At 48.5% G+C, this 14,630-nt stretch overlaps 1 protein-coding gene across 1 annotated transcript in view; it reads right to left on the reverse strand.

Moving 5' to 3' along the window:
- AKT2 (AKT serine/threonine kinase 2) overlaps positions 1-7,903 on the reverse strand; it is a 35,317-nt gene extending 27,414 nt beyond the window's left edge. Inside the window, exon 1 of the mRNA XM_066581190.1 lies at positions 7,760-7,903. The gene's annotated coding sequence lies outside the window, so the exon portion shown is untranslated. The remainder of the gene's footprint in view (positions 1-7,759) is intronic.
- Positions 7,904-14,630: the final 6,727 nt, after the last annotated feature.

Here is a 14,630-nt window from a genome sequence, read left to right on the forward strand (position 1 = left end):
CCAATCACAGGAAGCATAAACCACCCCGAGCAGCAATAACGCTGCCGCCATAAGGACAAATAGTTTAGTTGTTTTCAAGTCATTACGTATAAAAAGCGATCATGTAGTCGTTCCCATTCAGATTCCGATGAACGGCCAACGATCCAGCGAACGAGGGAAAAAGGTAATTATCTGCACGTTAGGTGTCGGCATTTTAAAGCATTACTCTGCCATCATTGACTCGTTCTACAGATTTCTCGCTCCTTGTAAGAGGATCCTAAGATAATGTACCCTGCAAGTATTGGGTTTCCAATGACCAAGTAGGTGATAAGTGTTCAATCACAAGAATGAGGGAAAACCCCAAGTATCCCAGGTGATTGCAGCAGGGGACGACCACCCTTCAGTCTTATGGGAGTCAGGTAGCTGGGTGCAGCCATCTCCATACACAATCACTGTAGAAGGGTAACACCAACTGCTCCATTTATCCGGGGGGCTCCATGGAGGCTCCAGTAGTCAGACCTTCACAGAGGTGCCATGCAGCTGTGGAATGTATGCCAACAGATTTATGCTGAAGCCCATGGAGGACATTTATCATTGGCTCATTCACATGAATGTACGCTTTCAATCTGAATATGCAGCATAATCACAGACAAAAAAATAAATGATAAAAAATAAATAAATTCACCCATTCCCCACAAATTTTGGCAAGCATAAGTCCACCGCTTATTTAGATGCTTAAAACAAGAATTGCAGAACGGGCCATTGTTTCAGATGCACAAATTTACTTTGACAGCCTTTCTTGGTGCTTCGTAGACAGAAATAAAAGCCCATTTACACAACGATTATCGCTCAATTAGAAAAAAATTATTAAATAAACCCCTGCTGGCTTCTCATCCTGTGTAAAAGCTCCCCTCTCAGCGCTTCCCACAGGAGGTGAAGCGCTGAGCGAGAGGCCTGCGGGCCGGTGGCAGGACTTAGTGTAAACACTCTGCACGAGGGCCGACGACCTTAGCGGGGACATTAGCACTCTTAGGCCTCATGTCCACGGGGAAAATCAGATCCGCTGCAGATTCTACATGTAGAATCTGCAGCGGGTCCCTCCTGCCCCGCGGACATGAGCGCCTAAAATAAGAATTTAAAAGTATTTACCATCCGGCGCGGGCGGAGAAGATCAGCTGTTCCTCACGGCCGGATCTTCATTTTCGGCCGGCGGATGAATTTCTGACGCCGGCGGCACGTCGCCGGCTCGTCGCCGACGTGCCGCGCGCATGCGCCGGGCACATCCGCCGAGCCGAAGCAAGGAAGATGCGGCCGTGAGGAACAGCTGACCTTCCCCGCCCGCGCCGGATGGTAAATACTTTAAATTCCTATTTTAGGTCTCCCGCGGATCCGGACGGCTTCCATAGGCTTCAATAGAAGCCCGCGGGAGCCGTCCCCGCGGGAGACCCGCACGAAAATGGAGCATGGTCCGGATTTTTCCATGCTCCATTTTTTTTTAAATCCCTTTTATTGACGATCCGCGGGTATTTATCTACCCGCGGGTGGTCAATGCATCCCTATGGGATGCGGATCCGCATGCGGGAGATCCGCTGCGGATCTTAAATCATATTTTGCCCGTGGACATGAGCCCTTACAGTTGTCCCAATTACTGTCGGCCCATGTTGAAAGCCTTTAGACATGCAGGTTTTTTTTCCCTAAAACACATAAAAATTGCTTGAAAAATATGCAGATGTGAAATAACCCATTAAAATCAATGGCTTCTATTTACTGAACAGTTAGATAAGTGTCCCCAAAGATGCGCCAAAGGTAATAAGCAGCACAAGCCTCTTAATCTTGGTGCATCCTGAGCGAGTTGTGCACCACTTTCAGAAATCTACGGCAGATCAAGCCTGTTGTAAATCTGCATTAGTTTCAGGTGTAAGCCATGATGAATTTAGTATATACTATGACTGGCCACGGCCCCATTTACAAAAATGGCAAAGGCAGTGTAAAAAGCTGAAGTCACAACGTTTTGCATAATTTGGACTTGTGCCTAGATTTGAGACTCTAATTCTGGCGTAAATGTTATTATGCATCCCCCTCCTCCCCCCATAGTCTTTTGGCACGTTGATCAGCTTTGAGAACCATGGTGGTTTGTTATGCTGCACGGTTATTGGCCAGGTGTAATATGACTGCTGCAGGTAGGGGCACCCCAACATGGCACACTACATGGATTTTATATGGCACGCGTTAGGTTTCCTCGGCCCTGGCGGCTAGTATAAACTAGCTGACCCCCGAGTGCTGCAGGCACCTCCATAACTAGGAAGGCATCATCAATGTGGAAGTGTGGCTATGAGAGCTGCGGACAAAGTGGAGCAGGTTGTTTACTGCAGACAAGAGGAAGTAGATGAGAGCAGACGTCCCGGAGAACTAATACTATATATTCTGTGCGGGACATATACTACAAGACACTGAGCCAATACCCCGCGCTGCAAGGACCGCCGCTGATACCAGACAACTTACTGCGCAACTAGAGGCCATAGGGCAACAACCCTGCAGAAACCAGAATTACAGAAAACAAAACAAAAACACAACTAATATATAAAAGGTGGATGTTCTAACGCCACGACCAGATGGGTAAGACGCTTCTCCAAGCCCTCAGATAGCTGCCATGTATCAGCACACATACTGACATGGTGCCGCAGGATGGCCATAAACTACAAGGAGGGAAGAGGAAACGTAAGGAGCGCCAGTGCTTATTTATCTCTGGACGACCACCTCCGTTCATTCAGGGACCCTTACTTTCAGCATCAGTTGGGGTCCCCGGGGTCAAACCTTCCTCCACTGATCAGATAGTTACCAGAATCACCATTAGGTTACCGGTTACACCAACTGCACGAACGCGGTTTTGGGTAACAAGCGCTCAACGACTTGTTCACATAAGCGGCTTTTCCATTTTGCTGTTCTGTCAAAGAAGCCGCTAAATGCAAAATCGGCTCCGTTTACTGAAGCTCAGAAGTTTCCATTGAGAACTGGAAAAAAAAAAAACAACAGAAACCAGAAAGGCCCCTTTATTTTTCTATTGGGTTACGCTTACAAGTTCCCGATTTGCTGCCAATTTGTACCGAACTCCACAAAAGACTCTGCGGTAAATCAGCAATTTGTGAGCCCACCTCTAGGGCTGGTTCACACAGCCATATGCAGAAAAAAAAGCCACCATTTTCACTGCACGCACACGTGTGTATTTAGGGAGTGCGCATTTTTTGTGCGTGCGAGCATTCAGTTTTTCACGTGCAAAAAAACCCCACAAGGACCAGCAAGTCAACCCCCCCCCCCCCATGCAGCCTCGCCCCTCTCTATGGGAGAACCGGCTGCAATGGAAAAGCATGCGGCGAAGATGCTCTAAAACCCATGGCTAAGTGCTGCGGGTTTTGGAGCTGCATTTTTGCTGCGTTTTTTCGCTGCAGCAAAACCGCAAGATTTCCACAGCAAATCCGCCCTGTGTGACCCCGGCCTTAGAGCGTCTCCTGCCTTCATGCATAAAACTAAGCGGAGACCTAACATGTATAGTCCCTGCTCTTTAATGATTCCATAGACTTGGAAGGTGCGATTGTGATCTGTATTATAACATATGGGCATAATAAGGGCATCTGAACGAGCCCTCATAGCCACTGGGTGACGGAGCTGAACAGATAGGCGTCTGTCTGCTCCTGATTGAGATTTTTTTATAGAGCATCTGCAAAAAGGAACAGACAAACGTGACTAACGGACAAACCATAAAATAGAAGCAAACAGAAGAGGCCATTCCTGTGACAGATCTAACGCACTGGTTAAATAAATAAGTGTCCGCAGCGCGTCCATTCATGTTGCGGATTTTCACCCCTTTCCATGTGGGGAGTAAAATGCAAAGTGAATCTGTTGCAAAATCCACGGTAAATCCCGCTGCGATCCACGGATTTTACTGCAGGGATTTATGAGCCGTTCTAGGACAAGCCGTAAAACACTGCAATGCCCTCCGCTCCCAGGACTCTAGCAGCGATAGAGCCGGCCATTAGCTGGCGGTAGACGTGATGGAGCCACCAGTATCTACCACGGTCATGGGGAAAACCCACTGAAATGGCGCAAGAATTGTTTGGGCTGCTTGTTGCACACATGGGCTTTTTTTCCTATAGAGAAGTATATAGAATAAACAATCCACCATACCAGGAGGGCCGCATTTGCAGAAAGCGCCAAAACGCCAAAATGCTTTGTAATTTTTTTTCGTCACTCACTATATAGATAATGGCTGAAAACCAGCCAAACCCGGAGCTCGCTGCACAACGTTATTGGGCCCAAAGAGGCAAAACCAGTGAGGAAAACAAAATCCCATTGTGTGCTTCGTATTTCCTGCTGACCTATAGCCCGCGTCTGGCTGCAGACGGTTTTTTTGCTGCTAGAACGTGAAATCACAATTAAGGAGCAAAAACAACTTCCATAGAGGATAGCAGCAAACAACCCCAAGAGTCACCAGATAACTGGGCCACCAATCACCAGATGTCCGTCTGTCTGATGGTTGCATCTATTACGTGGTACAAATAATAAGTTTATGGCAGCACGTCTCACTATGTGAGCAGGGAAGGAGACGATCTGTGTGACGGCCCGGCAGGCCAGCACCGATCTGGTTAATAGGCACTGGCGCTTAATCTTTCAAAATAAAAATTTAAAAAAGTTAAATTTGCCGTAGGTAGATCTGACATGAATCTATCAGTGCATCCGCGGCAGAATACAAAGCCCAGAACTTTTATGGATTTTAATGGCCAGTTTTGCTCCACAACGACAGACCACAATAGGGCACATGTATTTTTTTCCTATCCTTTCTACACGCACCTCAGTTGGTGTGAAACGCATCTGAATACACCAATGTCATTAAATAGGTGCAGTAAAACAGACGCAAAATACATCCGTGTAGATGGGCCCCGCGGGTTTTACATGGGGATTTTCTTGCAGGCTGGCCGTGGATTCATGATGGATTTCAGCGCAAAAGATGAGAACACAGCGCTTTCTGGCCATGCAGCAGATCCAGAAATCAGCAGGACGCTCCAATTTTTGTGCATCTTTTCATCCATACAAATCTATGGACAGAAAACACAGATCTGCGTTCCTCCTTCAGAGGGGGGTACCACAGGATCGCAGGAGTGGGCGGGTGTAAACGCATCACCCGCCCCCCTCTTATGTCCCCTACCAGCACTATATCCCACCGCCTCCTAACAAGTCGTGCCCCCTTTTCAGGATAATGATGGTGGTAAAATACAAGAAGTCGCAGCGTTTTCGCACAGGTGAGCCTCCCACTAAACGGTGACTTTATGCCAGAAACTGGCGTGAAGCGTTTTATAGCGGTCCCTGCCTAGTCACACATGGAGGGTTTGTGGCAGATCGCCGCTGCGGAGTCCATGCTAAGAAACTAGCAAAAATATCTGTGGGCTGAATAAGTGGAAAAGAATAAAAACAGAATTTCATCTACACATGGGCCAGCACGCTGCAGACTTCTGCCTGCTGTACTGTGGATATTACTAGATGACACTTCCTGGCAGTCACATGCGATGTCTATAACTACCACTATAGAAACAGTCGCATGCATCCTTGCAGCTTACTGCATGTCACCCACAGGAAGGAATAGGACTGGCCTTGCATGTGTCAGCCAGATCCTATAGCCCATACATGCAGCCGACCAGCCCTCCACTATATACATATATGCACACCCCTGTAACGGAGCAGGTACCCCTAGAAGCAGGGCCATGGTTACCTGAACGGGGGTGAGATCACAGCATTACCCCCCCATGTAGTATCCTGGGGTAACCCACCTGCAGGGAGGTGCAGCCTGGCAATTAGTAATATTACCCGAGTGTAATAGCGCCCCCAACAGGACGGGGTCGGCCAAAGTGTTTATATATTTTTTAACTGCAGAGAAGTGTTGAAGAATCCAATAATTAGTGATCTTCACCAGCGTTCCTCCAATCCTCCCGCCGGGCTGTTTACACGCCTGCAGCAGCGATGTGTCCGCACATCTGAGCCCGCTGACCAGCTGCGTGGAATCAGTTTCTCACATGCGTCAAAATACAGAACAGCGTACAAGTGACGTAATTTAAGGGCGTTTATACGGAACGATTATAGTTTAGATTTTCGCGATCCACTTGTCGCTCAGTGCAGATGCTGCACCGACTGGAGAAGCCGTGGCTCCTAGTTCAGCGGCCAGTCGGTGCAGGCAGACAACTGGACGCATCGCACTGTGTAAACAGACCGCCCCTATGAAGGACTGCCCGCTTACTGCGAGTGGGAACGACCTCCGCTAATCGCACGTCCAATCACTCGTTTCTGTGTAGAAGCACCGCAACGATCCGTCAGGCATAATTTTACCAACAAGTCATCCCTGTAAGGTCGGATGCACACGCCCGGGTCGGATCCCGCAGCGGGGTGCGACCCTGTGCCCGGCCGGTGACCCCTGCGTACTCGTCCGCAGTCTTATCTGCAATGACGTAGAACCCGCACTGGAATAGAACATGCTGCAGTTTCCCTCCACGAGTGAAAGAAAATAATCGCAGCGTAGGTTACCACGGCGCCCCCCAAAGCCCCCATACTCACCACTCTGCATCCACTGTACGCGTCCCGGCACACACATGAAGTACAGCGTCTTCACTTGATACCTCCGCCGGCTTCCACTGACTACAATGGAAGCCGACTACGCACATTCCCGTGGCAAATTGGGCATGCCGCTTTTTTTTCACGCTGCGGAATTTCTGTGGTGGAAAACGAGACAGAAATCTGACCGTGGTCATTAGCCCTTAGTCAATGGGTGCGCAAAAAGGAGACCGGAGCGCATACGTATGCCGCATGTGCATTCTTTTTTGCACGCACCCAGTGACTTTAATGGGCGGTTTTGGTGCGTAATTTTTCGTTTACACACACAGACCATTAGTTTATGGGGAAAAATAAATGTACGCGTGAATAACCGGCCCTTACCGGTCAGTTATAGACAAGACTGGACTGTTAGCCCCGCCCCATGTATAAACCTTTACACTAGCGCTACACGGCCACGCGAGGACATATGGCCGTATAGCGCTGGCACGGTCACTGAACCCAACCTGCATTGGTGTCAGCGCAATGTTGCGGAGCTACATAGCGCTCTGCGGTCGTGCGGGTAGAGCCTCCTACGGTGACATCTTTGTTAGCGAGCTGGTGCGCACCGATGACTGTCACAGGGGTCATGCAGCGACCTCTGACCTTACATTACCACAAGCGCTGCAGAAGCTACAAAACCGGATTTCTGGCGGATGGTCACAGGACCACGAGTGCCATTTTTGCCAAGAAGGCATGCAAGTGTTTTTGGTCGCAGGTCTTGTCTGACACACGCGGTGTAGCGCTAGACTTTACACGTCGCCGCGGCGCAGTTATATCGCGAAGCATTCAATAAACACAAAGTCTACAAAAAAAAAAGAGAAAGACAAAAAAAACCTAAAACATTATATTGGACACTGCTGCCCCCATTGTCCCGTGCCCCCGTCCAGGTATATCCTCGGCCCTGGTTATGGGGGATATCAGTAGACACTGCTGTGGTAACCGCAGGGTGGATCCAGCTGAGGGCCACCGCCGCAGGGGCCACCAGTACCGCCTTGTTTACCAGCAGTCACTACTAGGCCGGCGTGTGACAACTGGCCTCCCAGCAGCAGTGGATGCCACTAGGCCTCCGTGTGCGGCTCCCCCCCCGGCCGCCGCTTCCCTCACGGTGTGCTACTAGGCCGCCACCCCGGCCTCTCCCGTCGCTTACCTCCCAGAGTCAGGCCCCGCAGCTTCCCGTTCTCATGTCTCCCTCCTCACGAAAGTTGCGGTGCTTTAGAGAATGGAGGCCAAGAACATCCGCCTACATCCGCTCGATAAAAAAGAAAAAAAAAACACCTTAAAAAAACCCTCAGGAAAGACGCGGTCCGCCATCTTTGTTGAGGGCAGTGCCCGGCGCTGACATTGTCTGCAGGAATGTGAGGTGAAGCAGTGGCGGGGCTCGGTGTGATGTGACCGGGGCTGCGGTCACTGACAAACACCAAGATATCTGCTTGTAGGAGAGTGTAATTATGCAGATAATGGAGGCCATGTCACAGTGAAAGCGGCCGCGCGGTGTTTACTGTACCTGTAAGGCCGCTTTCAGACCAGCGTATTTTAACGCCACATTTGGTCTGTGTTTTGCGCACCCTAATACAAATCTGATGTAAATATACATATTTTTTCACAGCTGTTACTTTTTAAAAAGGCGTCATGGCCTAATGTCCGTTTTTTTCATCCGTCTTGGTATTGTTTATATTAGGCAATTGCGGATCGGTATTTGTCCCGCAGAACATAAAACCAGCGACAGTAAATATGGAGGCAAACACTGATGAAAAGCCAATGCCATCCCATGTTATGTCCGTGTTACAGGCGTGTCACAATACGCTCATCTAAAACCGGCCTAAGCAATCAGCGGAGGGCTCAGCAGCGCCCCCCACTGATCAATACTTAGACATGTCTCTATGAGGGCTTATTCACACGGGTGAGAATCTTACACGAGATGCACAAAACACACAAATATTAAGGCCTCACATCCACGGGCAGATCTGATTCTGCATGCCCGCGGACAAGGACACTGAGTACCCGCCCAGATCTTCTGGGTACCTGTCTGGGTCTTCTATTGTCTTCATTGCGGATGTGTGCAGAAGCAGCGGTTGACGCACCACTGCACATGCGCAGTGAGTTGTTTTTTTACGCCTGCCCACGAAATCCATGACTTCAATGGAAGCCGTCCGTGTGCGGTCCGCAGTGAAATGTATCCCTATGGGCGGCTTGATTTGCAGATCTTCCACAAATGAGATCTGCCCGTGGACATTGGACCTAAGGGCTAATGCCCACGGGTGGATTTCTGCCGCGTTTCACATGGTGGAAATCCGCTGCGTTGTTCCGCAGCTATTAGGTCCTATTGAACCTAATAGCGTTCTGCCTTCCAGTGTTCACACTGCAGGATTCTACCACAGATTTCCGCAGCGTGAAAGAAATCGCAATTCTTTTGCTCGCATCAAAAATGTCTGACATTGGTGTGGTAATCTCTCAGCCCCGTGTTGCGCTTTCTTCTGTGAATGTAGCCGGGCGTGAAAAGTTTTCTGAAAGTGCAGGTAAGGGCCTTTATACACGGGCCAGCTTGTCGGGCACCGATACCCGACAGGTCGTCCCAGCAATATAATCGCTCTTGTGCTTTTACACAGGAACGAGCATCATTCTGGCCCGGCCGCCTCCATGCGCAGTAAGCTGGCCATCATTCACAAGTGAGCAGAAACTGAGCGACGAACAAGAAGCAAACAAATTCTCGTTCGTTGGGCATGCGTGTAAAAGGGCCCTTTCACCCTCGGAGCGGGCACTCTGAAGCACACTGAAGCCTCTTCTGTACATATTACTGATGAATTTAGCCGTCTTTACTGCATAACACCTACCTGCCTGTGCCCGCACCGTGCCATCACATACCGTCAGTTCTATTTCATGGGGGACCTCTAGGGGCCCTTGCCCGCAGCGCCTGGCATGTCCTTACATTGTAATGCTAGACTCTCCCTCTGGAGGGTAACTGAACCCTGGCTGCCAGACTCCCTCAGATTACAGCTGATCACTCAGGTTCCAGAAGCAGACAGCGCCTCCCAGCTATACGTACAGACACAGGAAATCCCGTGTATGCTATATTCACACGGGGCAGAATGTGCCAGGTGGTATCCACAGGGCAAAATCCGCCTTAAAAAAACAAGGTTTCCCATTGAGCCACGCCAAGAGATCGCAACTGTACTGAAGTGATGGGAGGCTATATCGAACCGAATTTCATGGCCTGATATCACGCTCGGTCATGTGAAACTAGCCTGAGGCCTTATTCACACGAGTGTATTTACGTGGCTAATTTAGGGTGAATGCACGCGGGTGGGTTTGAATTGCGGAATCCAAAGCAGGCGACCGGCTCCGTATTCCGCAGCAAATACCGTCATAGCATGCTACGCAAAAGTGATTCTTCATGCACATGAGCGGGAACCAACTGTAATGAAAAATCGCAGTATGCTCTATTTTCCTACAGTGTCCGCATGGATGGCTTCCATTGAAGTCAATGGAAGCCGTCTGTGTGGACAAACCGCCCTTGCCAATGTGTGGCGGGTTCTGCGGCAAAAAAAAGCAGGAGTTTAAGAAAAAAATTTGTAGTGTGCATGTGCGACGGTGAGACGTGCGGACCATCCGCAGTACAGATGAAGATCAAGAAAGCAGGTACGCGCAGACGCCTCCGCTGCTAGGGCAGGATTCCACATGCGTAATCCGGCTTTGCCGTGTGCATGCGGCCTTAGCCACGATAAAAAACCGCAACCATCTGAATGTATTCATTCACAGGAGCGAATTTTAGCCGCATAAAAACATTGCGCTGGGAAAAATAGGAAATCGGCAACTAAAAACCACGACCGATTTTATGTGGTGCGTGAAAAGATAGGTCCTGCCATACCTTTTGCTGAGATAATCTGGAGGCTTCCATAGACTTCAATGGAAACTGAAAAGAAATGGAATGGAATTTTCCGGCATCCAACGCTGGGAAAAGATCCCAGCCGGCTCTAGTTAAGCATTGGAATTCATCCTGAGGATTTCCGTCAGCTGAGGGATTTCCGCGCCGCAGCGTATATTTTTGCTAATTCGATGCCTGTGTGAATACACGAGAAAACGCTTATTTAGATCGGGACTTAATTGCGGCTTTTTTCTTTTCATGCAATGCAAAAAAAGCATCGTTCATTCTGCAGAGTCGGCTTATTGCGAGGGTTGTGTGACGGTTCCTGCAGTCTCCATGATTGTTGTCAGCGCCGCTCCTGTTTACACCATAATCTCCCTGTCCTCGCAGGAGCGCTGATCAACAACAAACAGACGCTTTGTAGTTAGACTGCTGGACATGTTCACACAGGGCAGTGATCGCAGATAAGTGTTCATACCTGTCCCACCGTGCTGGCACACATTGGCAGTGCCAGCCTTCTTACCAGAGACTCTCTGCCTTGATCAAATAAGAATACACGACTAACAAACGTTGTATAGGTGAGTGCTTCACCCTGGACGTCATCTCCAGTAATCCTACATTACTCATCTAATGTTATTAATAAGTGGTGTTAATTACCAGGCTGTTTATAGTAGACGTTTCCATGCCACGCTGTAAGCGGAGGGCTGGCACTGCCCGAGGGCTGGGCACAGCTGTGTTTGTGTCTTGGCGCTGCCCACATGATGTTTACAAGCCGCACACCTGCCTGTGTGTACCACATACGTTATCAGCGCCGCTGCGACTACTTCCTGCACACCAGTGTTGTCACTCTCCAGGCCAGGGACTGTTTACTCTGTAGTGTTTTTCGGAGCGTGTGTAAAAGACATTTATAGCTGTTTATCACTGGAGATAAGAGGACCATGTAGTGTAGTATAATCATACACACAGGAACTACTAGTGCGGCTGCCAGCCAGTCCCGTGTCAGCAGATAAGAAGCCTGCGGCCGCAGTCATATATAGGCTGCAATTTCTTTGGCGCAAGAAAAAAGCTGGTGTAAGGCCGAATGCACACGACCAATACAGATTTTTTTCATGCGGATTTACGCCGCGGAAGAACGGCAATTGCGAATAAAAAATGGTTGCAATTGATCGCAGATTTTCACACGCAGAAAAAAAAGGCACACACCTACTTCCTGGCTCTCTATAGGAACCTGAATATATCCACCTACAACATTGCAGTACATCCGCAGTGACATCACGAATGTACTGTGAGAAAAATCGGATCTATATGTAGAGATCTATTGAGCCCTCTCACGCGTGATCCGCGCTAAAATAGGACATGTCATGATTTTTTTCACGCACGTTAATTTCTGAAATAAAATTCCACTTGTCTGTATTAACCTGCGGAAACTAGTTGACTTCTATGGCTGCGTGCAACAGCGGAAATTCAGTGCGGAATCGCGCTGTGGAAAATCCGCCCGTGTGCATTAGCCTTAATAGGACCAATACAAACTAATGGGCTATTGGTATCGCGTGTCGCCCAAGTGAGAGCAGCCTAAACTAGTAAAGGCAGTGTAGCTTGTTGGTTCTCCCCCTATGCCTGTGGTGTACAGTTGTTGGGAAACTATATGTACCAGCATTAGCATATTTAACCCTTTGCAATTCAATTTTGGATTCAGGGTTTTCCTAGGGGGCTTTCTCTTTCAGCCATTATACAATGGCGCCATCTGCTGGCTAGAGCCAGTACTGCGGTATGTGACATGCTGGAGAGGCTTCCGACAACAGAGCTGCCAATAATCTATAGTAAGAATACTCTGCTGGACGTCTTCCGACATTGGAGCTGTACAGCCTTCAATCGGAATGTCTTTAGACGTCAGACAGTGGATTGGAAAGGGTTTTAAAGGGTAACTAAACTTTTTTAAAACTTTTGACATGTCACAGAAACTTGTCAGAAGTTTTGATCGGTGGGAGTCCGGCTACAGAGACTAAAAGGAAGGGGCAGGGGCACTCATCTGAGCGCTGTGCCTTTTCAGCTGTTCCTGTCACTGCTTGGAACGGTGTATGGGTTCCATATGAAGTCTATGGAGTCGGACACGGCTCACAACGACAGCCGAACATTCACAGCACTCAGATGAGCGCTTCTGCTGGTTTGTTTTAGTAATTCGTGGGGTTCTTGGCACCCGGACCCACACTCATCCAAATTTCTGACATGCCAAAAGTTTTGTAAAAGTCTAGTTATAGAAAGTGCAGGGGCGTAACTATAGGGGATGCAGGGGATGCGCTTGCACCCGGGCCCAGGAACCTTAGGGGGCCCATAAGGCCTCTCCTCTCCATATAGGGAGCCCAGCCATATGAATAAATCATTATAGTTGGGGGCCCTGTTACAGGTTTTGCATTGGGGCCCGGGAGCTTCAAGTTACGCCTCTGAGAAAGTGCATTTATACAGGAAGTAAATCAGGGTCCCTTTTCATATAGAGCATTAGGTGTGATGCCCCTAAGGCCAATTTAACATGGGCGAATGCGATATCGGGTCGTGAAACTCAAACCGATTTTGCGCTCACCAATCTGCGATGTCTCTGCAGATGCAAGGTGATTGTGTATTGAAACGCACAAACCTCGCGCGATTTTCTCGGCCACGTGAAACCCAACCCTAAGATGTTTTTTTACAGCCAAAATCATAAGTGGATTCAAAAAGAATGTGAAATACAAAGAAGGACTTGGACTCTTTAGCACCAGATCCCTTTCTGGCTTTCACCTTTCATCTGGCCTTACAGCACCATAACTTAGGCCATTTTCACACGGCCGAGAAAATCACACAAGATTTGCGGCACATCCTATCTTTGGGCGTGACCTCGCATCTCCTATTGTTATCAATGGGGCCAGCAGCAGCATCGAACAACGTGTTAGGTGCATGCAAGTGCGATTCGAGGTTTCCCATCAAACAACAATGGGAGAAACTCTCCAAAGTGATGAAAAACGTTTTTGATAGAAAAGTGCCTCGCATTCACGCTGAAATCACATGCTGGCAAACGCGATATCGAGCCGTGATTTATGTCCCAATATCGTGCCGCTTATGTGAGGTTAGCCTTAGTCTATGGTGTTTTAAGCAGGTGACATGTTCCCTTAAATCACAGCTGGGTATAGAAGCAGAATGGCAGAGCATTGACTGAACGTAGCGTGCGCTTCACGTATACAGGGGGATTCCTAAAGGATGACGCAAAAGTAAAGTGGATTTCTTCATACGCAATTTGACATACAGCAGCCAGAAGGACATGAAGATAGAGGAACTCTTCATACGCCTTAGAGATGTTCCAGGCTATACCGGATGCGTGTGGGCAGAACTGGACTACTGACCACCTCTGCTGTGTCCCCACCGGCGCCAATATAGAACATCTGTAAGAACAAGATGCATTCTTTCATCCTCCATGTCTTTTTGGCTGCTGTATGTCAGTTCATTATGAAGATTTACTTTTGCGCCATTCTGTGAATCGCTCTGTATAAAGGTTACCAATTGCACTGACTGACAAAACATGCCAGAAGTGAAGTTGAAATATTTGTGCTACCTCTTGCATAAGGCACATAGACGGAGCCATATGGATACTAATATTTGGGCTGGGAGTTTATTTTTATCACTAATTTCCCATTAGTTATGACTGCTGTGCGTTCCTTCTGGGGGCGGACATAACAGACAGCGTAAACTGGGAAGTATTTTGGACTACTTTTCATCAGTTTGGACGGTTCTTTTTTATATTACAAATGGTCATAGTTGCAAGGAACTGACAGACAGTATTCGGTTACCAGGTTCCGTTATAGCATGGCAGGGAGTACGAGGAATATGGTGGATGTCCATGGCCGCCATTGTTGTTAGTGAGTTCCTTTTGGTTCTCTATTGGCAGTGATGGTACATAAAATTTAGATCGGCCAAACCCACCAATATCTATGGGACCGGCCCATCACCTTATGTTATGGGGGCCTCCCAGCTCTCCCATGACTGCAGGTGATGATGAAGATAAGGATCAGGCAGTTCCTTTTGTTCTTGGGAGATAAGCCAGATATTTCTGACAGTGACTTTCTTCTCTCCTACATGCAGTACACTTGCACACTTGGCCCAGCAAATGAGTATGGGTGTGCCAGTAGAG

The sequence above is a fragment of the Eleutherodactylus coqui genome, chromosome 10 (assembly GCF_035609145.1).
Source record: "Eleutherodactylus coqui strain aEleCoq1 chromosome 10, aEleCoq1.hap1, whole genome shotgun sequence".
Taxonomy (NCBI): domain Eukaryota; kingdom Metazoa; phylum Chordata; class Amphibia; order Anura; family Eleutherodactylidae; genus Eleutherodactylus; species Eleutherodactylus coqui.